The sequence below is a fragment of the Carassius gibelio genome, chromosome A24 (assembly GCF_023724105.1).
Source record: "Carassius gibelio isolate Cgi1373 ecotype wild population from Czech Republic chromosome A24, carGib1.2-hapl.c, whole genome shotgun sequence".
In the NCBI taxonomy this organism is placed as follows: Eukaryota; Metazoa; Chordata; class Actinopteri; order Cypriniformes; family Cyprinidae; genus Carassius; species Carassius gibelio.
Window position 1 is genome coordinate 5097619 of NC_068394.1, and position 26720 is coordinate 5124338.

The following is a 26720-nucleotide window of genomic DNA, read 5'->3' on the forward strand; positions in this document are numbered from 1 at the left end:
GCAGGGATGGGGTGGGCAGACAGCATGACTCATGCACCGACTTGCAGAGATTAGGCTGAGAAACAGTGGGAAATGGAGATAGATTTAGAGAGAGAGAGAGAGAGAAAAAAAGGAAGAAGGGTCAGGGTGGAGGCAAAGAGAGAGAGAGAGAGAGAGAGAGAGAGAGAGAGAGAGAGAGAGAGAGGGGGCTACCATTAGAGTTCATTCTGAAGTGAAGAGTCACGATGACAGTCTCTTGACAGTAGAGTAGACCAGGACACACTCCGCTGTCTGTCTGTGTATGACTCTAAATGATCTATCTAATCAGTCTGTCCTTCCATCCAGCCGTCACATTAGCAGAGTGTTTTACCATTCATGATTTCCTAGTTATTCAAATGTTCTTTAATTATTTGAGAACGGCGCTAACATAAAAGGTGACAGAAGAACGTTAAAAGCGTGGATAAAAGGGAAGAGTGCAGCTGGAGCGAGATCTCGCAGGGTCAGATGGAGGACAGACGTTCAGAATAACACCTCGGAGTCCAGTGGAGATCATTCCGACAGACAGCCGGATATCACAGTCAGCTGCTTATCGCAGGACCTTGAAAATACCAGGGGGAAAAATCTCAGCCCCTCTCTCTTTCACCTTCAAAGCGGGTCTTATATGGCCTCAAAGAATGCTTGATATTCTCCTATTGGTGTTTGCCGATGGTACTGCTGCTCACACATTCATTCAGCATGGAGGAAAGGTTGTGTCTTGGGACTCGATAGATTAGTAAGTCTGGGGACAAGTGCCTGGATGCCCCTGTTTAGCATGTGAAAGACACACCAGTGTGCATTATTGGCTTCGGTCGGAGGAGCCAAAGAGCAGCAAGAGGGATAGTGGAGAGACCATTCAAGAGCAATTGTATTTGTATTAAATATGTATCAATGAAAGATCATGTTACATGAGGTAGCTGTAAACTCTATTATGTTCTTCTGCCCCTGGACAACAACAACAACAACAAAAAAAAAAAATCCTGTGTGAAAGAAACATTATGATGTAGAATGAATAAGAAATATTTAGGATTCTGCACTATTTATAGTAGTTCTCGTGAAAAGTATAATCATGGTCTTGATTTGATCTATCTATCTATCTATCTATCTATCTATCTATCTATCTATCTATCTATCTATCTATCTATCTATCTATCTATCTATCTATCTATCTATCTATCTATCTATCTATCTATCTATCTATCTATCTATCTATCTATCCTTTATACTATTTTAACAACAGCGAGTATGAAAACATTATCTTCTTACAGAAATGTATGTTTTTTTTATGTCTTGAAAAGGAGTGACGGTGCTTATTGTTTTGGACAAATCTTAAGATTATATTCAAAGACCTTCATTTAAGAAAGAACAGAATGCAACAAACAAACAAACCTACAAGCAATTAAATTAAACACGGGACAAAACACAAGCACTAGAGAGCAAGTGCCGGAGCCTGGTTATTGAACACTGAGTGCTCTGTGGATTTGTACCGAGGCGAACAGACAGTAGATGTTTTCCTGCACGCAGCTTGAACTTAAAATGAAAGTGTGATATTTTTTCCCCCTCCCTTTGCTTTTAACAATGAAGCTCTCCGTGAAGACTGAGCACCCTGCGTTTACGGGAGGTGGGGACCTAAGAGCTTCACTCTGAAGGAGCCTCTCTGGGGGGTAGCCAGCATTTAGAAGATCTGATTAATCACAGTCTCTCTCTCTCTCTCTCTGAGGTGATAGCTCAGAGGTAGCAGAAGGCCTGGCCCTCGTTACGTGTGCGTCCGGGGAGAGACAGGAGTTTACAGAGCTGTGTGTGAGCCGGGAGATGAATGAACGGCACGGTGAAATAATCAATTATCACTCTCTTCAGCACTGGAACAGGCCCACACACACACGGCAGAAATATTCTTCATCAGTAGTTTTTGTCTTTGTCTTTTATGTAATATAGCCAACATTTTGCTTATCTCCTCAAAATATCATAATATCCTTAAAACAAGTTAATAAAAAAAAAAAGACTTTTATTCAGCAAGGATGCAGTAAATTGATAAAAACCGACAGTCAAGACACATTTTTTATGTAATGCTGTTCTTTTGAACTCCACAAAAATATTTAAAACTTAGAAGAAAATCAGCATATTTCTGAAGGATCATGACACTGAAGACTGGAGTAATGATACTCTAAATTCAGCAAAATATATTCAAATAGAAAACAGGTATTTTAATTTGTAATAATATTTCACAATATTATTATTATTATTATTATTATTATTATTATTATTTACTGTTTTGTATCAAATAAATGCAACCTTTAAGAGATATTTAAAAAAAATATACACTGAAATTGTGTGCATGTGTGTTTTTCTTTTGTAATTTCTTTTCTTTAGAACAATCCAGAAAAAACTAGACAGTTTGCCAAAGTGTAAATATGCAATATCGCTTCAAGCAAATATATGTGGTTTTAAGGATTTTAAGATATTTTACCAGAAAACAAAAAGTTTCCAATATTTAATATCCGACTGTCAGTGAAAGCCCTTAACTGTGTTTTCTAGTAAAGTCTGTGATTTCGACACCGTTGGGGATTTTTGCGACTGAAAGGGTTTTTACCAAACACTCTTGGAGGAATATAAGTCACCAGAGTTTGTGAAGAGAGAAGCGATAAGGGGAGGAGATGATGAGAGAGAGTGAGAGAGCGATTGCACCAGAATGGGACGAGAGGTGTCCACTGAGAATTTGGAAGTGGAGGATCTCACTCTGGCGTTCAATCTGCACCAGCTCCGATACTGTGGAAATAAATTGATTTTTAAATAGATTGCTAAGCCTCTATCAGCGAGCCAATGATTTCATAGGCACCTACAGTATTTAAACCAACCTAAAGCCCATCCATAGTGTAACCTTATTAAAGTTATCTCCCAGTTAGACTTCACTAGCTCGACGTGCTTCACCTCCCGCCTGAAATTAATCTTTGAAACGATACATGCGATAACCAGCCTCACATGTACAGTATTGAGAAATACTGTCATTCATGTAACAAGGCTTAGTCAGCTCTCCGTAAGAAATGGACATGCTGTGAGACTCAACAGGCCTGAGATGCTGAGGTTCAGAGGTAGGACAGCTGTCTGTCTGTTTGAGAGGTTGTGAGGCTGAAAAGTCACAATGTTTTGAACACCGCCAGCCAAAAATTTGGACACTTACTAATTTGTATAATTATTTTCCACTCTTTAGAACAATAGTAATTAAAGACTAAATTAACACATGCTCTAATAAAAATAAAGGTTCCAAATTAAGGGTGTTTTAGTGATGCAATCAAAAAAAAAAAAAAAAAAAAAATATTGGTTCCCAACAGAACCTATCATGCACAGTTTTCTGAGTGTGAAGAATATTTTAATAATCTAAAGAACCTTTAGAACATCTTGTGCAATATAAAGGATCCAAGGTTTTTAAAGGTTCTCCATGGATCTGCTAATAAACAATGCTGTGTACTCTGAATTTTTTTATTTTTTATTAATAGATTAATAATTAATACATTTTAATTGCAACTTTGTAAATTATTTTTTACCTGATTTAATTTTATGTTTAAATATGTTTAAAAAACTTCATCCTTCATTTGCTCAACCAGTTTCACAATCTGTGTTCCAAGCAAAATTGGATACTTTTTGGCTGCTTTTTCTTCACCTTATGGCCCATTTTAACCCCCAAAAAATTATGTTAATCATGTTCATATATATTTATATATACGTTAAGCAAAAGGCTTTCTAAACCCACAAGAATCACAAATTCATTCAAGTGTGTCAAAAGTTTTGACTAGTCACATAACTTCCATTTCCTGTATTGAAGGAAACACATGCATTGATTAATGCCACTGATCTTATTTGAGGTGAAAAGCATTATGGTCTTGAGAGAAGTCCGGGGATGATAGACTATCACGACATCATGTATGAAGAAAATCCTATAAAGGAGCAGACTTAAAAATGCTGAGCCTATAAAAAATAACCCTTTGAGCTGGGTAAACTAATTAGTTGAATAAATATCCATTATACAAAGTGAAAAAAATTAATTATTCATACTCCATAAACTGAATGAATAGAGTATAAACAGTAGATCATAGTCATGTGAATAAATGAATAATTCATACCTTAAATGTTTATAAAGCTTTCATACTTCAGTTTCTCTTTGATGGGACAAAATGACCAATAAATAAATAAATAATACTGACAAACATGCTCCACTTCATGTCAATATCTCAAATCCTTTCAAATTAATTAAAGTTAGAGCAGAGAAAATAAGGGCTTCTTATTCTAAAGAATCTGGTGATGACCAGAAAGACATCTATTTTCTCTATTTTGTCTTGCTAAATAAACTGCAAGCTGTCGATTGCCACAAGATCAGACAACAACAAGAAAATAAATATTCAAAAAGAAAGAGAAAATCTGCAGTGATGAATCTCAACATTATGCTTTTGAAGCGTAACAACACTGTTTAATTGTTCATGATTTGTTTGTATGTGGTGTATACTTTTAATATCGTTTGTAATGCATTTTTTGTTTTAGCCTTGCATGTTTATGACCTACATTTAAAACTGATTCTTTGCCTATAAAAGGACAAAATATACAAATGCATCATCATTTTACTTAAATCAAGCTTTATTTATGAAATGGGGGGAGGAACAAAGATAGATTTGCACATAAAAAAAATGATTTAAATAAAGAACAAATGAAGATGAGCTGCAGAGGCCTGAATAATTTCATCTCTTTATAAACCACGGACAGATGGAAGCTAATCTGTGTGAGGAGTTTACAGCCAGATATTTACTCAACAGCATCATTAAAAATGATATCAGAGAGACATTCTAGCAATATGCTTCAGACATCACAAACTATGAGAGAATAAAATGTTTAAGTTTAAAAAAGAATAATATATATATATATATATATATATATATATATATATATATATATATATATATATATTAATAGGTTAATCTAATAATATAAAAGATCATTGTTAAGGTTGCGTGTGACCTCAAGGCACTGTTGAGCATAAAGTAATAAAGGAATAAATAAATGTCACATATTTTAAATGTACATGCTAAGAATAAAAAACAACATTTTTAAGCAGCCAAAAACCTAAATCTAATAGTATTCATCTAAACAGATATCTTTTTATATCAGTTTTGAACCTATGCATCGCAAACACCTTAAAATAATCTCAAAGATAGTTTCATCTGTTGATCTCTAAACAACAGACTCAAAAAGCTGATCTGATTTTCAGTTGTGTGGATCCCCTAGTGGTAAAACGTTACATTATTCCTCCTCCACACCTCTTTTCGCTCTACTCATTTAAACACATAGCCGAAAGAACGATAATTACAGAGCGATCAAGGACAGAGCGGGCTGATTGTTGCCTTTAGTCTATCTGAAATGCTAATACATCACTTAAATCTGCCGAATGATAATGGGGAACAGATTAAAATGTTTGCAGATTTACAAATCGGCCACGTCAACACATCAACAGCCGGTCCGAAATGCAATCTATTAGCATGCAAAACACATCTACATAAAAAGCAAAAGCTAAATAATACTTTTTTCACATGAAACCATCTCATGGATATTTAGAAGATTTGATCATAAGCTTTCATAAGTCAAGTAGATCCTGTTAGGTTTCCTAAATGGGTTTCATGGAGGTTAGAATGCAGCATCATATGCTCGCCTGATACATATTCATGATATACGCGTGCAACGCCGCAGTCAATCTAAAGCCGTGGTAACTGTTTATCTGCAGTGTGTTCCTTTACAATCCGCATAAATTTATCTCGCAGTGGCTTCGTGGACATTTCAATCCCTTTTCCCCCCTTCCATCTCTCCCAGAGCTCCATATGGAAACCCTGTACGATAAATGTCATTTCGAAATCAATTTGCATTAAAAAGAGAGTGTGTGCTGTCCTGAGAAAAGAATATATATATATATATATATATATATATGGCACAAACCGAACACATTTGCATCTACAACTCTGCCTGAGACGTTACAACATACAGCCTTTTCGGGGTGAGGACGACGAATCATAAAACCGCCATTTTTTTTCATTTCCGCTGGCTGAAAAGATGTGTTGCAGGAGTAGCCGGATAAATCAACAGCACAAGCACAAGCATCACACACAAACAGGAAATGCAGATTCTCTGACTCAATAAATGGATGTGGGCGTGAACCTCGGCGTTAGAGAACGCATGTGTGTGTGTGCAGGCAGGTGGGCCTTCTGGATTCAACGCTCTCTCTAGTCCATTGCAGTCGCCGGCGACATGACTCTCCTCGACTACGCGTATTCTTAAGCAATAACAACGAGAGCCGTATTATCCACCCAAGAATACCCGTCACCGAAGAGAGTCCTTTACAGAGAGAAACAACAGAACCGCCGCCATCGTCGGAAAACGGAAAGGCCTTTTCAAAACAATTGATTGAAGACGCTTTGTAGCGCAAGGCAAGGGCTTCTCAACGGCTCGTCTGCAAACAGAAATTAACAGTGCATTGTTGTTCAGTAAACGCCTCAAGAAATGTGGTAAGTGTGTGTGTTTAGATTTTTTTGGTGCTATTTCCTCCCAGCAATCTGTGCTCTCAAAGGGCCACTCGGGGGAAAGGTGCATTTAATGAAGGAGCGGGGGATGGGGTGGAGGTGTGTGGAAGGGGGTTATGGGTAATCCACCCACCCCCCTCCCCCAACAGCATAAACTCACCTGGGATGCATGGATCCCGCGGAGGTCCTCCAGCGAGTGTCCATGTCCTGACTCCCATTGCCACTGTGATGATTCTGATGATGATAGTCCACAGTAGCAGGGTCACCTAAAAACACAGACCGCCGGGGTTAAAACAGAGCCAAACGCGCAAGATCTAAATGCTTTTACGGTCCACTTCATCACATCTCATCGGTCTAAATGATATAGAAATGGAAAAAAAATTGCCAAACAGTGCATTAGCACAATGAGGAGAATTCTATATGGAGGCATGGACTCAAATGAAGCATGGCGGGCCCCCTCTATACACCTCTTGAGGATGACAGGGGGAGGGAAAAAAAGAAGAAGGGGGTGGGGGCTAAATTGTGTGATTTGTCTATGAGAGATACCCCTTTAAAAAAAAAGTAGCATGTTGTAATGCATATTAAACGCATCTTATTACATAAAGTATCATGCATTTCTTTATATAGTAGCTCTGGTTATGATTATGTTTAAATGCATCAATACTGAACGTTTGGTTACTAATATTAAGTAAAATTCAGTCCATTTAGCAATTTCTCCTTTTTCATTGTGGTGTCATACTAATTTTAACATATAAAGATTTTTCAGCTGACAAACATAATTATACAAAAATTATATTTTATTTAAAAGGTTTGCTTTTTTATTTTTTATTAACAGGCCTTTTTTTTATTTATAGATATCTCATTTTAATGCAAAATTGTACTCTAATTCCCTTATAATTACCTTGTCTCAATTTATAGAATACAATTTTAATCAGGGTCACAATTTAAAAATAACATTTTAAGGATATAAACGTTATTATATCATCCTTTCAGTTTTCCTCCATTTCATGCAAAAAGTATATTTCTTTCAAAAATGACACCTAAAAAAAATATTTATACATATGAATAATAATCTACTGAATTATAGTATACGTACAAATAGATTTCTCTATTTTACACTGATCATTCACAAAATGAGAAAAACACAATCAGCTTTCAATGCTGAAATCAACACATCTCGAAACCCAACAGAGAGAAAGAAAAGGCAGCACAAGAAACTGGAGGAGAACCTAACGGAGGCAGATGGAGAGAGCTGGACGCGAGCACAAACGCAACAAAAGCCACCGTACGGGCACATGCTCGGTCTCCAGACCCCCAGCCTGCAAAACCATCAGACGCACCACACACACACACACACACACACACACACACAGATGCAGGGCACACTCCCCCAGTGCTATAGCCCCAGGGCTCTCACTCTCTCCCTGTCCATTTCTGGAGCCACACACACACTCCCCTCTTCCAAACCCCCCAGAACTCCAGGAGTTAATCAATGGCCTCCATGCATGGATTTTATGCCTCTTCTTTTTTTTTTTTTTTTTTTTTGGTTTGTTTGTCTTTGCCAAAGTTCGTCCGGGTCCATCCTTTCTATACCTCTTGAATTACATATAGATTTTTTTTCCCTAAATGTTCTTTTTTTATTCTACTCTCTTCATGCAAGAACCCATTCACTCATTACATTTTTGTTTAAAAGGATGGCATTTTTAAAAACAGTTTAGAGCCAAAACATAAGAACGTATTTGTATTCTCAACCGCTCTCCACTCCTCCCTTTCTCCATAAGCGAACTGCGCTATTCCACTCCACACTAAAAGAAAGAAGAAAAAACACACACTTCGAGCCGGACCCTCTACTGATTGCGATTTAATTGAATGGAGCCCATGAATATGGTGATTTCACGAGACACTTGACACGAGCATCAGGAGGAGTGATGGACCACACGGTCAAAGATGGCAAAAAAATAAAAATAAAACGACACACACACACAAAAAAAACAATCAATATATGAGAAGAAAAAAAAAAGATGAAAAAGAACTGGAGCGACGTCCACATGTGAATGCGACTTACCCCGTCAAACCTTCAGCATCTCATTGTACCACCCGTTTCAGCAAGGTGGGATGCCCAGTCGTGATAAACCCAGGACGGTACGGCGACGTTAGAGAGAGCCAGGCGGCCAGTCCCGTGGTGTGCAGGTGGATGCGGTACACATCGCAGAGGGGACGCTCGACAAAAGGATCAAACCCAATGCCCACTCCCGAGCCAGTTGTTGCTTGACACAGCAAATGAACTTACAGCACAAGAGCGAGTGAAGCTGAGGGAGGGAGAGACAGACAGAGAGAGAGAGAGGCAGAGGAGGAGAGAGAGAGTGTTTGGAGTGTGTGTGTGTGTGTGTGTGTGAGAGAGAGAGAGAGTGAGATGGAGAATGAGTGAGAGAGAGAAGGAGGTGGGGGTAGAAGGGGGGGTCGGAGTGAGCGGGCGAGCGAGGGAGAGAGAGAGAAATCACAGCATAACAAAACCTATAGCTACGTGGACGGCCACTCTCTCTCTCTCTCCCTATCTCTCTATCTCTCTCCACCCTCTCTGGCTCAAAGGAAGGGAGAGAATAATTAGATTTGAGCCACACATGCTTTCCAAAAGCACTGACTCGTGGATCCCAGGCACCTAATGTTGGATTAATTGAGGGAGATCTGATGTGCTACATGCACCGTGAGCCCTCAGCTCCAGCTCCCCCCGAATCTCCTCACGACGCCAAAACACTACCACCGTGATACGACTCCCTGCTCCTCTCTCCCAGCATATGGTGACTGACACGGCACTGTAGGCACAGAGAAAAGAAATAATAGATTGTTTATTTAATTGAGAACACGTACAGACGTTTATTAGGCTGGATTGGTGCTTCTGTCAGAGTGGAGAACAGTATCCATCTTAAAAAGAGTTGAGAATGCCAGCAGGAAAGGAAAAAATTGGAGTTTGGGGGCTTAAAAACAACAAATGCATCCAGTCTCACTTTTTGAGCATGATATTTCTGAAATATGTTTTCTTCACAAATGAGATGATTCCCATCAGATAAATGGATATATAGTGAACCTATATGACATAATTTGATCATGATATAACAATACGGAAATATTCTTTACAAATATACCTATAAATAATCCTTTCAGTTAGGATTTGGAAGATTTTCTACATATTTTTGACAGCCAATAATCAAAATCATGCAGAAATGGTGAAAAATTGAGGTTAATATTAAGGATTTTTTTAATATTATTATTATTATTATTATTATTATTATTATTATTATTATTATATCAAATGAAGCAAATGATTCCATTCAGTGTGTGTGTGTGTGTAATATAAAAATACATGCAAACAAATGTGTGTATATATACATATAGCCTACACACACACACAAATGTGTTTGTGAATAAATACATATAGATACACGCACACAACACACACACACACACACAAACACACACATATATATATATATATATATATATATATATATATATATATATATATATATATATATATATATATATATATATATATATATATATATATCCACTGTGAGTAGTGATATAAATTCAAAGGGGAAAATATATATATATATATATATATATATATATATATATATATATATATATATATAAATATATATATATATATATATATATATATATAAATATATATATATTTTTTTCTTCAAAACATCCTCCCCCCTCTGGTTTGTTCACAAATCACACCCTGCACACACACATGCATATACATACACTTGACTACACCGCAACAATTCGCTACCATTTCCACTTCAGCATCATAAAAATCACATCAATAATATCAATATGATATTCAATATTCAAGGTAAATGGCAAAAGGAAGCAGCTCTGGTAACTGGCTTTTAACAGGCCAGAAGACAAAGGAACCAGACATGTTGAATTTCACGCGGTGGAAAGCGGTGTACTGCCCCCTGTTGACCATTCCTTCACGGCCCAAATAGGAAGGCCCAGACAGCTGGACCATATTGTGACAACACATGGCACAAGTAGTGCAGGAAAAACACCATTCTTTATCAAGCTATAGCAGTCTAATTAACATTAGGCCCAAAACAAAGCAAATCTGTGAAAATGGAGGGATGAGAGCCGGAGAAAGAGGAGGAGGAGAGGCGTTTCTATTTCTCTCTCTCTCTTACACACTTTCTCTTTTCTTACAAAAACCTGGATGATTCTGTTAGCGTCCCGTCAAGGCCAGATGAGATCAGCACAAAGACATATGGAAGATGAGAAAAATCATCCGCTTTTCTCTTGCACTTTTTAGCTTCCCCTCATTCAGCTCTTTATTGACACAAAGTAGCAATTAAGGTGTGTGTGTTATGGGGGGAGAGAAAAGGCCTTGTCTGCTAACACCCTTTGTTTGCTCACACCGAAGTAATTGAAATCGACTTTCAGAAGAGAACAAGATACATTAATTGACATCTACAACAGAACGCCGTTCCAGACCCCGCTTCTCTCTGTATGTTATTTTGATCAACTCGCCCCCACTTACTAAGAAACGGAAGGTAAAGACACATTGTGATCCGATGTTCCCTGTGGATTGTTTTAGAACATGTATGCAATGCCTGGCTTTAAGTGTGCTATTTTTTACCGCGCCGCACAGCATGGACACATTAGTTCATTAGCAGCTGTTTCACTGCTGTAAATATCTTCACCCGGGTGAAAAAAGTGATTTATTTAAATTTGATGCGCTGAGTTTATTCACCTGGTGGCTCGCGCGAGCTGAAGAGAGAGATATTCACCTATCCTTGCAATAAAGAAAACAACACCCCACCACCACCACCACCACCTTGCCTGGCTGTGTTTCAATTCAACAAGCTTCTAAACACAAATACGCCAGTGCACGCTCTCGCGCACACGAGCACGCGGGCATCCGGCAAATAGAATTCCTTCAAACATACGTGGGTTGAAACACACTCCAGGGATAGAGAGAGGAGAGGTGCAGGGAGCAAAGGCCAGGCGCGGAGCTCCCTGTATCCAAATGGCATTACTCACTCTGAGATGTATTATTAAAGAAAGAAGTACCGCAGGCCACGGCTGACAGACCGTGCAACAGTAAACAAGGAAAAAACAGCAGCGTTTGACAGCTAAAACACCATGCTTTCATTCTCACACTGATACCGACAACACGGAGATGTGTTCGAATGAGATGCCTTATGTATGTACCTGCATGTGTTTGGGGTAAAAAGTAACTAGCACTTTATTTGAAGTGTTTTAAGGCGTTTGATATCCAATTTATGCTTTTTTTTCTTTTGTTTTAGCGCGCTGGTGATCAATAGGAAAGGAAAGAAGATCTCTTCAATATGTCAACTGTTTTCTCCTAGGTTTGAGGTTAATGGAGAAATTTGTGGATCTTTCTTCTGAGAAAAAGACCTTTGCTAGAGGGCCAGAAGAAACTGTGTCTCAAAACTTGCTTGGATATATACCAAAGTGTGAATTCATCTTAGTTTCAGTATGAACTCAAACCCATAGACAAAGGGTCTGAGACAAAGTTGATACTTAAATCTCTCATGATTCATTTTTATAGCTCTTTAGACAAATAGATCTTATCGTGTGTCTGCTTTATTTCTCCTAAAAGGAATTTAGGAAGATCCTCTGGAGTTTAAGAAGAGATCACTAAAGGTCTCCAACTGTGCTCCGATTTACCAAAGACACCAAAATCTGCAAAAAGAAGCCAGAGACCTCAGTATGAACACAAACATTTCTCATCAAACTCTCCCAAATGATCAAATCATCTGAGCTTTCAAGGAGAAACATCGGACATAAAATTGAAACTAAACTGAGATATGAAAATATTTCTCTCCATATTTTCTCAAGACCAAATGATCTGAACTAAAGTTTTTCATTCATTTTAATTTCATAGCTCTTTACTCTTATTGTAAGTCAACTCAACAGTCGGATTTGTTTCTATTGTATTTCTCCTAAAAGGAATCTACAGTGAAACATGATACAAAGTTGATACTTTGACAACTCAGTTAGCTTGTCTAAGCTTTTAAAGAGCAATACAATTTGCTTCTCGATTCAGCACTACTGCAATGTCAACCCATAAGAAAGGAAAATCACAGACCTCCTTAAAATCCCAGTTGTTTCTGACAGATCTCCTGAGTAACAGGTCCCAAAATAATGTCATTCACTGTTTCAGAAGAGATCTCAGGTCTCAAACTGCACTCAGATTCATCAAGACACCAAAGTCTGCAATAAATGAAATGAAACATAACACACACAAAAATGCAACGTGTTATAGGCTGCACACAGAAGCTCTTTCTTCAGGATACTGAACTGACAGAGTGCTGGAGACCCCTAGATGCTGGCCAACACTTTACAACACCACTATATGAAGATGATCTCAAACACACACACACACACACACACACACACACAGAATGACTTTACCTAGAATATTTCCTGCCAGGGACACAGCAAGGAGGAAAGCGAATGTGTGAGCATTATGATGATGAGAGTGTGCACGATACCTAAATCTTTCTATTATTACCGCTGCAAGATCATGTGACTCAATTCACATGCCAGTAACAATTAGAGAGCCGAATATAAAATATGAGACATGATGTGAAAGACGGAGTGTGTGTCAAACCTTTTGCAGCACTATTATTTGTCATTCCAATAAAACCCAGTGAAACCTGAAAACTCGAGTGAGGGGAAATGAAGTCTACAATCCAAGCTATTCCGACTAAATCAGTTTTTAAACACTTTCTCTCCCACACACACACATACATGTACACACAAAGGCAACTAGGTATGTAAATTGGATGCTCTCTCATGCAAATTATTTTCTGGTTATTAAAAACCAGCAACGGTTGTTTGGAAAATCTGCCACTCTAGTGGCTTTCACCGTTTCAGAGCATGTTGGAGAACATTTAAAGGGATAGTTCACCAAAAAATAAAAAGTCTCTTATTATTTACTCAGTGTTTCAAAGCCTTTTCATTTTCTTTCTTCTAGAGAACACAAAAGGAGTAGTTGGGCAGGATGCTCACGCTGCTCTTTTACCATGCAATATAACTGAATGGTGACCGGGGCAGGCAAGCTCCAAAAATGACTGAAGTAAATGTAGTCCATATGGCTTGTTAACTATATTCCAAGTCAGCTATAGGATAACATACATGGTGCATTTTGTCATCTTGATTGCCCCAGTCACCATTCACTTTCATTGTATGCAACAAAGCAGCGTGAACATTCTGCTAAATTTCTCATTTTGTGATTCACAGAAAAAAAACCATACAGGTTTGCTGGTCAATAAAGGTGAGTAACTGATGGAAGAATTTTCATTTTTAACTGAAGTATCCCTTTAAAGCTGAGGATGTCAACAACTCAAAATCTGATTGAAACATGGGGTTTCTTACACAAAGCATGACATACAGCAGAGCATAAAATGCTTTGAAACCTCCCTCTCTCTCTGTTGCTGTCACATATCAATTGTGAACGGCTCGCTGTCAAGGGACTCCACCAATCTCATCATGGTCTCGGTCCGTCTGTGCTGACAAAGCAAAATTATTGCTTGTCACTGTATATTTATGTCCATGAGGGTCCATAAGGCTTTAACCAGACAGAGCGCTTCCTTTTTATTTGTGTCTTCTGTCCAAAGATTGACCATTGACCTCTAATAAGAGGAAACGTCCAGATGCATGATAGCTTTGGAAGGATAATGCGAATAAATCTGACACTTGGGCAAAATGTCAAGAAACAGACAAACAACCTACAGCCATCTCAGATAGTTCTGTGCTGTTTCTGTATTGACCAATCGGATCTTTACATAGATGCTGTTGATGAATGAAAAATTAATATTTACCTTTATTTATTTATCAACAGTAGTAATAACACACACCAAAACACATCCACATGCACAGGAAAACTGTATTTGTTATTATATATTTAAAAAACAAAATAACATATTTACTATTTTATATATAAATATTTTTTTATCTTTATATATATATATATATATATATATATATATATATATATATATATATATATATATATATATATATATATATATATGTGTGTGTGTTTCTAAATAAAGTATATAATATATGTAGCGTGTAGTATTAAATATGAATAGTAATAAATGTTATTATATATTATATATTTCAATATATAATAATTAAATACTTCACATAAATAAAATATTTATTTAAACAATTAAATATTGATGATGAAATATTGAATGAAATATACTCATGCATAAATATAAAAAAAAAATTAGTATACCAATAAAAATAATGTATCAAATTCAAATATAAATGTAACAAATATAAATGCTATTAAATGGTTCTATTTCAGTGTTGCAATGATTTTGAAAAAGTCTTAAATGTTACGATTTAAATCTTGAGCTCAACATTTGCATAAAAAATTAAACAGGTTTTTTTTTATTTTTTATAAAATGTAAATATGTTTTTTTATGTACGAGCTTGTGTGGCAAGGGACCAGTAGTCAGTGACTTTTTGCATTAATACAGTTTATGCATCGGTTTTTATATGGATATGTGCAGCTGAATGTAGATTTGAATGTAACTTTGAATGTAATGTAACTTTGAACAAAAATTCTAAAATGTCTTGAGAGCCTGAGATCCTTTGAAACTACATTAACAGGACATCCTGCATTACGGCAGATGTGTGGAATTTTCACATTCTGCTTTTTTTTAACTCCTGTGGAAAGGCTTGCAGATGAGTTGGACATTTCTATGCAGCCTTCACTCCATTACAGGATCATATCATTGGACATGTCACCCATCTAAGTGTGTGAAACCACAGCGGCGCTGTGACATTTTCACAAGATGAACAGAATCGAGGCCCTGAGCTTCTCCTCAAAGGCTCTGACTGAAAACATCTTCCACATTTTAGCATCTGTTTACCTCAGGAAGCTGCCCGAGGAAACCAAAGCCAATGTAGTACATTCACTGGCTTTGATTCATCCCAAAAAGAAGTTAATTAACTGTCAACATCCTCGTCGCTCCTTATTTTTTCTGTTTTCTTTTAATTTGCCTCATTCTTTCTGCTTGGTTTGCTGGTGTGTCATTATATCTGGCACTCATTTAATGTTTACCCCTGAGTGATCCGATATTTACGTGGTTGTGGAGAGTGAACTGAAGTTGCCACGTTGCCAAATCGATGACACATTTTCAAAATGTTCTGGCGGTTTCTGCAGCACATGACACTGAAGGAGGGGGCTGAGCACGAGCTGAATCACACACACACACACACACACACACACACAAAGCCTTTTTGAATACTGCCATCTGCTTTCAGCACTACAGTGTCATCAAATGCATACACACCAATCAGTGTTGTAATGTTTGTATAATGCAAACATGTCAACAATGCACCACATACTCATAAACAGAAGTAGTATTGAGGACGATTCGCATAAATCACTTCAAAGCTAAAATCTGCACAAATTCAAGGACTCCCATTGGCTGCTGGTTGCTGATTGGCTAGCTGCATATATTGATCCGTTAGACGTTTATAAACAATATATGCAGCTAGCCAATCAGCAACCAGCAGCCAATGGAGTCTACTAGGCAGCACAATAATATGACATATTAAATGTCTGCATAATAATAAAGCATATAATATCTGTATAAGCGCAATAGTGCTAGGGAACTGTTTTGATGCCGACTAACAATATAAAAGCTCATCTGTAACAAGGGAAGTTGACTGAAATATTTTTTGCAAAGTGTATGAATATGAACATGTTCTGCGGTTGATGTGCTTTATTCTATCATTTACATTTACATTGCATTTAGTCATTTAGCAGATGAATGAGGACAATGGAAGCATTAAAAAACAACAAAAGAGCAATGATATACAAGTGATATAACAGGTTTCAGTTAGCTTAAACACAGTACACGTAGCTTTTAAGGGCTTTTAAATAATATAATATATAAAAAGAAAACAGATAGAATAGAAAAAGAATAGAGCAAGCTGGAGTAAGAGGTCTTTTTTTTATATATAATTGTATAATAAATTAAAAGAAAATAGACAGAATATAAAAAGATTAGAAAGGTAGTCAGATTTTTTTTTCTTTTTAATAATAATTACATTGTTACAATAATACATGCATTGTTAATTTGATGTATTTTTTTTCAACTATTTAGGTAGATATTCATATATTTGAAATATAATTTTTGGAGCTGTGGTGTGCCAACTTTGAGCTTTCTTTATGCAACTTTTTGTTGCACCCACATTGAGCTTTTGGCTTGTTGGATGTGTGCACCTCATATGTAATCTTACAAAAGTTGGTAAGGAATTGTGTGTGGTTGTTTGTTTGCATATTATATATAACTAGCAATGCATACATATTTTAAAATATATACTGAAACTACAGTGTTTTTAAAACACACACATATGTATATATATACACACACACACACACACACACACACATACAAATTAGTAAATAACAACATATAAAATATAGTTTTTTAAAATATTCACACAAAAAAAAAAGAATCAAAGTGTAAACAGATGTAAACATTTTAAACAGATTATATAAAACAGATTCTGACTTAGAAATTTAATTAAATGTGACATTAAAAGTACCTGATGTGGGCAAAAAAGTGATTGCCTTTTTAAAAAGCACTTACTTTTGTTTCGTTCAGTCAGGGAGATTCTATCATCCTGATATTAGATTTTGAGGTGAACTGGGCTGTTTTTGGGGCGAGATGTGAGTGAGTTCTTGATGGAAGCTGTGAGGAAGTGCTGTTTGACGGTCCTTACCAGAACCCAGTCGTGACTCAGACGAGGGGTGACAGAAACATGGCTCCCGGGAGACTAACACACACATCACCCTCCCTTACCAGAGAACCGCTGACGTATCGCCATCGCTGCCTGACCAGACCTGCTCTCTTTGAGCTTCTCTCCATCTTCCTCTGCCGTCTTGGAGTCAGGAGGGTTCTGTCGTCTCCATATGTCGGCTGTATCTCTGATGCTTTACTCTTCACATGCAGGATCTGGCCAAGAAATGAGCAGCGATTAAGTTCACTCTGAAGTGATTTCAGAGTATGTTTGTGATTGGCAGCACACCGTACTAAAGACGAACTCAAAGAAAAGTTATATTGCTCAGAGCCCTAAAGCTCAGGAGAGCTTAGCAATGTTTTATTAGAGTATAAGCAACTGGATGCTTCAGATGTTTCTCCTAAATGTGCCAAAATAGATAGAAGATGTGGACATAATAGACAATCTTTCTAAGAAAATATTTCATATCAATAATGAAATCTGACTATTGATTTTAGACTGTATATTTGCACATTTTTAAAACATTGTTGCAACGTCTGAAATTCTAGGGGACCAAAAAAAGTCTCCAAGAAGAAAAATCTTGGAGAGAGGCAGGAGAATAAAAGTCTCAATTTTCCCACTTATCTCAAAGAGATCTCATTTTATGAAATCTGATATCTCATATGTTAAATTATTAGGATCTTTCCCCTCTCAGAATCAAAATCTGAAAAGCAGAAGAATGTGGCTAAAATCTCAATTTTTTCTTAAAAAATTTTCAATTTTTTTTTTTTTTTTTCTCAGGATCAAAATATGAGCACCAGAATTATGCGAAAAGCTCATTTAACATCACCGTTGTCTAAGAGAATCAATTGAGATGTTCAAGAGAACTCATTTTATGAGAGCTGAGACCTCGTATTAAATATACGCATCAATGGATTTTTTTTTTGCAGTAGAATTAAGCAAAAAAAAAAAAAAAAAAACAATCTCTATTTGTTCCCAATTTAATCTTGTTGTCTTGGAGAAACATTTTAGATATTGAAAATCTCTACATTTTTCGGAAACACTTTAGAATAAGGTTCCATTAGTTAATGTTAGTTAATGTATTAATTAACAAGAACAAACAATGAATAATACATTTATTACTGTATTTATTAATCTTCGTTAATGTTAGTCAATGAAAATACAGTTATTCATTGTTAGTTCATGGTAATTCACAGTGCATTAACTAATGTTAACAAGCACAACTTTTGATTTAAATAATGCATTAGTAAATGTTGAAATTAACATGAACTAAGACTTATAAATGCTGTAGAAGGATTGTTCTTGCTTAGTTCATGTTAACGAAAGTAGTTAACTAACATTAACTAATGGAACCTTATTCTAAAGTGTTACCCATTTTTCCCTAAAATGAGATATTAAGGTGATCTCACTTGTGATTTCTCATTCTTGCAAGTGTTGTAGGAGAATATCTGTTCATCTCAGACCTGTATCGTCTTTAATGCCGTATCGTCAGCTTCGTTCCTGTGGACTCAACAAAGGCCCGTGGCTGCTGGTACAAGAGACGACAGACGCCTCACAGGGCTCTCATTGCTGTCAGTGATTGATCCCCTTGTTTTTATCTGGCGTAATTAAACATTTAGAGGCATGCGCTCCCTGTTGCTCAATGCAATTTCCTCTGAATTCAGAAGTCTTGCAGCCCAAGAAATCTTTATTATTGGCAATGAACCCAACGCGATAATGAGCGAATGGGATGAAACACCCAGTTTAGCACACTCTAGTTACCATTTCTAGGGAGAGGAGGGGACCGCTCGATTTGTTCGTTGCACTACAGGCTAGTTCCCGAAAGAAGCAGACGTGTTTACATAAACGCTAACAATGCATGGGGAAATAAGTGTTTTTCTGTGCATGTTTTGCTTTAGATGGACAGCTGGGTTCATAGTAGCAACCTGCACGGTAATGACAAAGTCAAAAAAAGTAGTGCAGTGTGTAGAGTTTAGAGTAGCACACATATTGTCTCAAAATGCATGTTAAGATACAATACCATGCAAACAGGCATGAAAACAAGACCACACAAGGCACACAAATTACTGCCCAGTTTCCCCCGCTGTGTCTTTTGAGAAAGCAGGTCACACTTTTTATACTTTTTCAGAATGCAGTTCAAACAAAAGCCTAGTTTCGTCTAGATTCCCAAAGCCTATAGACTTTTTGTTTTAAAGGGATAGTCCGCCTAAAAAAGAAAATTCTGTCATCGTTTACTTACCCACGATTGTCTGTTGTAAGAACATGTTTTGAAGATTCCAACATTCTAACTATCTACTTTTATGTTCCGTAGAAGAAATAAAGTAATACAGGTTTGGAACAACATGAGGGTGAGTAAATGAAGACAGTTAACATTTTTAGGTGTACTTTTCCATTGAGCAAACCTACATAGTCACACCTGATCTTGTCAAAGAAAACAAGCCACAAAATCCGACTGATCAGTTACTGATTCATTGGTAAAAAGGCCCAAAACACACCCTATGCTGTGAACACTTCCAGCTACGCAAGAACGATTTACCATTGCTACCGTGTTTCTGAAATTTGTTGATTCTAGAGTGAAAGAATTAATTACTAACCTTGTATAAAGTTATTTTCAATGTTTCAACTTTGTTGTCATGATGACGCAATGTTGGTAAAGCCTATAAAATTGGTAAACTTCATATGATGTCCATGCTAGAATATAAAGGGAAGTGACGTAACTTTGTTGTTTTCATGAAGCTAGCGTGTTTTCTTGACGTGACAACATAGCAGCCCTCTGTTAATGCACACTGTTGCGTTGGTGAGTAATAACGAAGTTCATCCACCCAGACAAGTAGTCCCACTCCAAAAATAAGTGAACATACAAAAAAAAATAAAAAATGTTTAATGCTACGCCACCCTCTTTTAATCGCAAAAAAAAAACCACGTAACATATTACATTTTAAATGTATAAGTTAAAAACATATTTTTTTACTTAGTTTGAAAAATAATAATAATAGACATTTTTCAATTAAAAATAAATTAATTAATAAAATAAAAAATATATATTATATATATTTACATTTATATTTTTGGCCTTTAAACTATCTGGATGCTTACTTATAAAGTATATAAATTTAAAAATAAATAAATAAATAATACATTTGCTATTAGAATTTAATCACTATCTTATGATCAATATTACATCCCAAATCCCCTCAACTGAGCTCGACCTTTAGTGAAGCCAAAACATTCCTAATTGGTTCGATCAAACATTGGTATCCGCATTTGCATAGAGCCAAACAGTTTCTTTTCAAGACACAGTCTAGCCAGACAAAACTTCTCTCATAAATGATTCACTCAATGAAGATTTGAGTTGTTCATTGTGCTGGAGCTGAGTGGATCATTACATCCACTCCACAGCTGCTAGAGTCATTGATGGTTTATAAAAACACACGTCTGCTGTAATTCCACATGTCCACGCTTCTCTGTCCCACCCAACACTGCCCTCCCCCCATTGCTTATTCATGCATTAATAATATTAGGGCAAATTTGATGCTTCAGTTCAGGGGAAGCATTACTCATTTAAGGAGTGCATGGCACTATCTGTCTCTATCTTTCTCAGTGTGGGGCCTAATGGCTCTGATTGAACTCCAAATTCAATTTGGACAGGATATTACTGTTACATGAGCTCTCCTCAACAATGCCATTTCCCTTGCTTACACAGTACATTACCCAGTAAAGCTGGGCCTTTCCTGCTAAAACAAAACCAGAAAAATGAGAGAACAAAAAGAAAACGACTTTTCCATCTCACGATAGCAACGATTGCCGATTTCAAACTGTATGTAACACTAACGTCTTGAAATCTCGTGGCAGAGTGAACTGAATCATTTTCATTACCCCGCTTTCAACACGGAGCCAGTGTCCATCTCTCAGTAAAACCGTACCTGTCACTGATGCAAATTGGGATTTTGCTCCTTAGGTTTTTGTTCTGGCGGCAAAATGACTTACACTGACTTCTTATGGCTTACATCAGGGTTTAACTGTCATTCTCACAATCTGATTTAACCTCGTAGTGTTGCGGTTCCTAAAAACATTACCGGTCAAGTTGCATGATATTGCCCATTCATGAGTCCTCATGTCCATCTGATCTCTAAAAGTGGTAAAGGTAAACAGATTAGTAAGGGTAAAAAGATTTGTAAAAAGATTTATGTAAGAACTAATTCACAGAAAAATCTAGTTAATCTAGTTTAAAAATAATGTTCGTACATTGTTTTACAAAATTATTTAGTTCATAATTTACTGTATGGATTTTTCCTATGATTATATATTTTAAATGTTGTATTATTTTCATGCACTAATAAGACAAAGCAGTAATAAACAGGAATAATTTTCCTGTTTAACACATAACAAAAATAGCAGTTACTGCTGAAATTTCTCATTTGTTATTACATTTTAAAGAAAACAGTTATTTTTAAATTGTAATTATATTTAAATTACATAAACATCTCAAATAAATGTTGGGTAAATTTTAAATAAATAAAAATAAAAGGCGATAATAAAAGATTAACACAACTAGATGACCAAGTGCTTTATAAACTTTTATAAAATAAAATAAAATAATATAAAATAAAATAGGACAGCTACTAGAACTAATATGCAGAAAAAAGTTATATATTATATAATGAAGGCATGATTTTACTAAATTTTTTATTTGTTTAATTCATTCAATTACATGAATTTATAAATGAAAAAATGAATGCACTAATATAACAATACACTGTAATAACAGCAATAATTATCTACATCATGTCACATTATTAAAAATACCTTGTGGGCCATTTCAGGGGGACAATGCAAATGAATCAAAATTTTAAATTGAAGCAACTAATCATCACAACAGAATATGAAATTAGTTAATTGAAATGTACCATTTGAATGGATTCATTTGTAAATAATCCAACTTTATCACCATTTTACCAGAGACGTTTAAATCAGAGATGCTATAATGAACGGAGACATGAAAAATAGACATCGCGTTGTTTTCATATGGATTACTTTATCTCAGAATATTTGTTTTCGGGAGAACCTGTTTAGTTTAAAAGTAGACATTTCAGGATTTCTATAGATATCTCTCTCATGTCTCTTCGCTGAGTCTTCACGGAGTTACAGTTCATTTTAATGACGTGTTTGTAAATGAAGATCAGAGCACACAAAGTCTGCAGACAGCATACCTTGTTTGTTATCTTTATTTTATAAGTGCACAAAGGTGTTTTGTTATTATGTCTGTATCAGTAGGCCCTTTACAGATTCGATTGATGTATTGCTCTTATCTGTACGATTAAAACTGAGAGTGTAATTTAAGTTCTTTTCGGGGTTATCCGGAGAAAATGACTCAAAACGCATATATGCGTTAATGGACACCAGAGGGTTAAAACATCTAAATAAGACAAGATAAGATCAAATACATTTGTAAAATACAAATCTTGCTTTTGTCATACAGGTGAAAACATGATTAAGTTAGGACAGAGATCCTCGAACATTCATGATCACCACCTTCACGCTGAGATCAGACACCTCTGATCACACCGCCATGTTCTCAGGACATCAGAGATGTGAATCCATATGTAAATGTGTATTCCATCCCTCCCCACTCACACCAGACTAACGGGTAATGAGGGGAGGTGATATTTTTAAGCACCGTGGGTCCCTGTGGTGCTGTGTGAATGAGGCTCTCTAAGATTGTCATGGCTCATTGAGCTGGCCGGGCCCGGCAAGTCGCATAGGCCAGTCCACCGCTGATTATTTTAACAAATAGCATTCCTATTCAAGTCAACAGAAAGGTTTCTAATGACAGCTCGCATGACAAAAGGTCAGGGGAAGGCTGCTTGCCATTAATTAAGTAAAATTGGTGAATGTCAGAACTACAAAGGTCAACGTTAATCCACGCATTGTCTCATCTTCTCAGGTTTCATCCAATGGGATGGGGGGAGATTGGGGGGGGGGGGGGGGTCCTTGGCAGATATTAAACAAGCTAAATTCATTCAGGACTATTTAAAGATTTATTCAGCAATGCAGGTCTAACCACACAGTCAGCACATGCTCATTTGAAACAATAACGTCTCACAGACGTGCCTGTTGCTGTCCAGACGTTTAGATGAAGCTGCCAACATGATCTTTTAATCATCTGCTTTGTATGCATTGGCTTTGGCAAATGTGCAAGTTGCGTGAAGCATACTCAGTGTAAGAATGCATGATAGCCAATATGCCAATTATGGCCGATAACCAATACATAAAAATAATTTAAATATATCCTCAACTGTAATGTACAACTTTAAATGCATTGATTAAAATAAGGCATCAAAACACCGCAAGTCAAGATTCACAGGTAGTTTGAATCCTGGATGCTGATTGGTCAAAAATCATTCTAGATGTACTAAAATACACAATAGAGAAAAAATTTATATCTAATAAAACATTTAGTTAAACAGTCAAAAGTAACAATAGGATGTTAAGTTATTTTAATTTGTCTACTGTGTATAGAATATAAATGAAAAAAATATATATAGATTTGGGGTAAGTTATGATATTCGGATGTAGTACAAAGATAACAAAACAAAGAGAACAAAACAAAACACAACAACACAAAACAAAAACAACACAACACAAAATTATATACTGACAATGACATAAATTATAAACCAAGTAAACAAAAATTACATTTGTACCAGGGTGGCGTGAAATGCACGAATACTTCTACATCACTCTTAGTCATAGTCCCCAGTTACACAAATATTTATTTTTACTTTATCTTTTATTTTGGGGAAAACAGTAGGGGGGCGTTTTCCCCCCACTCTTCCCTAGTTATATTTAGTATAGTTTAGCCTATATAGATTTTACGGAGCCCCGCACATGACATGCAAGAAAAAATAAAAATAAATTGTGCGCACGATTTAATAATGAATTCCCTCAATGTACTAAAGCGTGCCCTCGATTACTATTGCGTTCCCTCGATTTGCTAAATCGTGCACACAATTTAGCAAATCGAGGGAACTAATTAGTAAATCGTGCGCACAATTTATAATCGACGGAACGAAATAGTAAATCGAGGGAACACAGTAGTAATCGTGTGCACGTTTTAGTACAGTGAAGGAATGAATTAGTAAATCGTGCACACAATTTATAATCGACGGAACGAAATAGTAAATCGAGGAAATGCAATAGTAATCGTGTGCATGTTTTAGTACAGTGAAGGAATTAATTAGTAAATCGTGCACACAATTTATAATCGACGGAACGAAATAGTAAATCGAGGGAACACAGTAGTAATCGTGTGCATGTTTTAGTACAGTGAAGGAATGAATTAGTAAATCGTGCGCAGGATTTAGTCTACTATTTTTTTCCTGCATGCCATGTGGGGGGCTCCATAAAATGTATCTAGGAAACAAAGTTATTTAAATTTTTCGGCTGTGTATGTAAAATATAAATGTACAAAAATGTAGTGACGTACTGTAAATAAAACATTTTACAATTTTACATTTTACAAAACATTTGAAAATATATTACAATATTATAACTTAAAGTGTAATAAAAAATTTAATAAAAAAAAAGGTATAGCCTGAATACACTGTAAGTCGCTTTGGATAAAAGTGTCTGCTAAATGCATAAATGGAAATTAAATGTAATAATAATAATAATTCACAATATTACTGTTTTTTAGTTGTTGTTGTTTTTTGTGTGTTTTTTTTTTTGGTCAAATAAATGCAGCCTTGGTGATCATGAAATACTTTTATGAATGAATGAATGAATAAATGACAACACTGTCTACAAACAGAATTCTGTTTGGTTGCTACTCTGGATGGATACAAACCTCCAGCTGTGATATTACAATACAGTGATGTAATCAAAACAATGCCTGCGGCTTCAACAGCTGTAGATGTGACACTTTACGGTATGTTGTCAACTAGAAGCGCGAGGGCAAAGTGTGGGTTTATTGCGGGTCGGGTCAAAAGCAGGAGTCACTGATAGCGCCTATAGCTGCGCTTCTCTAAACACACTGTTGTGCTGCTACAGCTGGAAGCCGCTGCTGCCTTTGAGGAGACCGCGCATTAACTTGTCAGGAGATCTGACAATCGTACAATGGCATCGTACCAGCTGCCTGAGAGCACTCCGCGGCTCCTTGCACGCGCAAATCTAATTTCCATTACAATTAAAACCTCGCCGATGGATTGAGGATGATGTTTGCACTGCAGGGGTCTAATATGGCCTCTCGCACAGTTTGATAATGTGGCGATCCAGGTGGCTTCATCCAGCCCCCACCTCTCCACCAAACCAAACACAAGCACACCGCAGGGCTTAGGTGGTTCTAGCCAAATGCTTTAACTTTCCCAGAAGGCGTGTCTGTGTTTGTGTTCTCCCTGAGGTTGTGTGTAGATTGCATTCATTAAAAAGCTTTTTACAGAGCTAGAGCTTGAAGGGCGACATGGTTTAGTTATCTCACTGCTGTGCATCACATAGATCCTGCTCTGGGTATTGTCCTGTCCATCATATTTGGTCAAAATATTCCGCCCCAGATGGCCATTCTGTGAAGGCTGCAGTTTCAGACGTTAAAGATAAAGTTGGATGCGAATCAAATCTACTTTATTTGTCCTAGAAGAATATGTTTTTAAAGCAATCGGAGTTTAGCTGTAGGTATAGGGGCATGAAATCATTGAAATCAAATGTTGAAGTCGACATACTTCAATCAACCCATCAGATTTTACTATTAGGTTTGCAGTAGGGATGCGCAGACATAAAAACAAATTTCACATATCTTTTATATATATATTAAGAATATAAATAAAACTCACACACAAACTAAAATTAATCATTTAAATGCTACAAATGTATTTAAGCATCACAATATTATAATGAACATAATAAAGCAATAAGCCCCAAGAAGCCGTGGTTTACAGTGAATTTATAACAGGGGCATTAGCTGTTATAAAATCACTGTAAACCACAGCTTTATGGGGTTTATTGCTTTTATAAATCGGTTATTCTATATACGTAGTAAGGTTTTACAGAATAAAACAGAGCAAATAAAGTAATGATATTAATAAAACCATTATTCTTCCACAAAACAATGTAGTTCCTCAGAAAGTTATGGTTCCAACAAAGTGGTTGCCGAGCAACACACAGAAGTAAACAAAGGTGTATGTTTGTAGTGTAATTTACAACAGTCTTAAACGGAACTGTCCATTTTATAATAATAATTAATTAATTGTTTTGACCGATTGATAAATGGTTGAAATTATTATAATTTTTTTTTACTATTTTGCCTAAGAAATAAATATAGAAAAAAAATAAAAATAAAAAATAAACATAAAA

The 26720-nt window shown here is 36.3% G+C and overlaps 1 long non-coding RNA gene across 1 annotated transcript; it reads right to left on the minus strand.

Moving 5' to 3' along the window:
- Positions 1–4979: 4979 nt before the first annotated feature.
- LOC127946462 (uncharacterized) lies at positions 4980–8932 on the minus strand. The gene is made up of 3 exons (XR_008151094.1): positions 8635–8932; positions 6730–6835; positions 4980–6499 (listed from the first exon to the last, which is right to left on the minus strand). It is a non-coding gene; the product is annotated as an uncharacterized LOC127946462 (long non-coding RNA).
- Between the last annotated feature and the right edge of the window lie 17788 nt (positions 8933–26720).